A 3,132-nucleotide genomic window follows, 5' to 3' on the forward strand; every position below is an offset into this window, starting at 1 on the left:
ATATTCCATGGTCAAATAATTGGGGGAGGCTGTGTCTACTGTATCCTATTCTTGAGAAGCTTGCAACGTACCTGCAGAAAAACCCCGCAAGGATGAGAACTGTTTATCCTGGAGTTCCCAGGATTTCACCCAGGAGTTCCCAGGCGTTGCAACAACAAATCCTTTTGCACCCTTTATGCCATAGAGTGGCAGCTCTGTGGAACTTCCAGCAGTACAGTTAGAGCCACTGGTAACTATAGAGGCTCTTTCCAGGTCCTCGAGCTGACTTCCCCTCCTCCTTCTATGAGTCTCCCACAAAGGACAACAGATGCACAGAACACAAGCTGCATGGGAGAGCAGGGATTCAGCTTGACTTGGCGATAGCCCCCAGTCTTCTCATTCACAAATGTCCTGGTCACCTGTCCAGTATCCCAATACTTAGGCTGTCAGATAAAATCAAATCCGGACTTAGTAAAGAGAGACTGTCATTCACAAGGATTATTGCAAAGCGTGGGGGTTAAAGAGAGACTATTGCAATGGGGGGGGGGGGCACTTTGATCACAAAATCTGGAAGCCACTCAGAGTTAGGCAAAAAGGGGTTTTCTTCTTAGAGAGGGATAGTAGTCAACATGGGCAAGGGGAGCTGCTCTCTGGCTTGGGGATCCCTCCTCCACCCTTCGCCGGGCGCAGTCATGCACCTGCTGGAGGAGCCCCTGGCGGGTGGAGCCGCTAAAGACCCCAGCAGGTGACATCAGTGACTCCCCAAGGTGAACCCTATCTATACTGTGGTTCCTCCTAAGCATACATACCTGTGATAAAGTTTAATTTACACAGTAGGCACAGCAAGAGAGGAGAGAGGGATAAGCAAGGCAAGAAAGAAGCAGATGTGGGGAAGTGGGATGAAGAGGTGGCCTGATTGGGTAGTGAATCCAAGAATGTTGTACCTGGAGGTGAGCCTATTCTCAGGAGGGCCTGTCTGCTGGCTCTGGTGGAGGGTGGGCCAAAGGTCAGGGCCCTGGGGGAGAAAAGAGAAACTTTACCAAAGTTTGGGTAACAAGCATTTTGTCTCAATTGACCTGTGGGAACTAAATAGTTCAGTTAATCATTTACGAGGTAAAGAATGGGAGTTTGGAGGGTCTGTGTCTGGCTCTGTCATGGGTAAACAATGGGAGCATCTGTGAGTCTTCTCTAAGGCCTATGGACAAGGGTGGTTCTTTGCAGTAAGCCATTTTCCAGAACACAAAAGAGTGAAGAGAATGCCTTTAACCTTCGCTCTTTTCCAGGAGAGCAGGAATTGGGTACAATTTGACATTGTCAGGGCCAGTCACGGCTACATTAATCCAGCACCAACAAAATCTGACTAACTTTCTCCACCCTACTCATCCCTGGGGTGCTGGCATGATATGAGGTGGCTGTTAAACCCTGAGGCCTTGTAGTGGAAAAGGGTTAGGATCCCTATTCTCAGGGAGTTTGGGCTCAAAACCACAGGGGACGGATGCAGGCACCAAAGGTGTGACACTCTTGGTGGCCTAGCCCATATGGAGTCTTCTCTTCTGCTCAGTGACAGAACCCCAATATTCCAGCTTTGCTTGCAGCGAGATGCAGCTCTGTGACTAAGCTCTGATCCTGAGAAGTACCTAGAAATTACCGAGCAGAACATCCAGGAGTGTTCCTTAGGTCAGGATGGGCAGCTGGGGCACACGTTTGTTCATCTGCTTTAATGCCTGCCTCGGCCTAGGGGTGTCTGGCTCTCCCAGCTGCTCCGCTGGATCACGACATGATTTTGAAGATGGAAACCATGTGCTAAAGATGATAGGAAGAGAAACTAGAAGGAACCTAGCTCCCTAAAGATGAGGTAAGCTGCCAGCCACCCCAGGACTATCTACTTCCATATTCATTTTTCTTGGGAAAAAACAAACAAAAGAATAACCAAACCAAACAAAACAAAACAAATTTCTTTGTTATTAAGCCATTGTAACTCCCAGTCTCTACTGGATTTGCCCAATGAAGCTTCGGATGCACAGGGATAGGGAAACAGAAAAGGTTCAGATCAGTCATACTAAGGACACTTTCACTTCTATCCTCTGAAAAATCTCTCTGCACCTGCAGGCCATGCATACTGAGCATAAAATACCTGATAGGATTATAGGCATCAGCAGCAAACTTGGGTTTTTTGCTGATGTTGGCATTAACCCATTGTTTGATGTTCAGCAACCCAACTATTCTTGAACTCATGGTTTTCAAGTGTGTATAAGCACTCCGTTGCCACTGTAACAAGTTATCATGAACATACTGGCTTAAACAATACAAAGGTGTTCTCTTAGAGAGATAGGGTGGATCGGTAAGGCAGCGTTTCTCTTGGAGACAATCTGTTTCCTTCCCTTTCTAGTTTCCGGAGGCTGCCTGCATTCCTTGGCCCATGGTCCCTTCCTCCGTCTTCAAAGACAACAGCACAGCATCTTTACATCGCTCTCGGATTCGGACTCTCTGCCTCCCTCTTATAAGGATCCTCGTGATTACATCAGAGCCTCCCAAGTAAGCCAGGACAATCTCCCATCTCAAAATTACTAACTTACTCATACTGGCAAAATTCTTTTTGCCATGTAAAGAAACATATTCTGAGGATCCCTGGGTGGCTCAGCGGTTTAGCGCCTGCCTTCAGCCCAGGGCGTGACCCTGGAGTCCCGGGATCGAGTCCCACATCAGGCTCCTTGCATGGAGCCTGCTTCTCCCTCTGCCTGTGTCTCTGCTTCTCTCTCCCTCTCTCTCTGTGTCTCTCATGAATAAATAAATAAATAAAATCTTTTATAAAAGAAACATATTCAGAGGTTCCAGGGATTAGGATGTGCACATTCTAGGTTACTAACCGTCGTTTTGCCTAACACAAGGTAAATTCTTTTTTAAGAATTTGACACACATGAGAGACACACAGAGAGAGGCAGAGGGAGGAGGGTCCCTCTGGGCACCCCAATGTGGGACTTGATTCTCAGACCTTCGGGATCATGCCCTGAGCCAAAGGCAGACGCTCAACCACTGAGCCACCCAGGCATCCCACAAGGTAAATTCTGAAGATTATGAGGGAGACACTGCAAAGCCCCTTTCAACCATTTGTACCTTATTCACTATTGTTATTTCTCCTCTGTGGGTTCAGAT

The sequence above is a fragment of the Canis lupus genome, chromosome 8 (genome assembly GCF_048164855.1).
Source record: "Canis lupus baileyi chromosome 8, mCanLup2.hap1, whole genome shotgun sequence".
Classification (NCBI taxonomy): domain Eukaryota; kingdom Metazoa; phylum Chordata; class Mammalia; order Carnivora; family Canidae; genus Canis; species Canis lupus.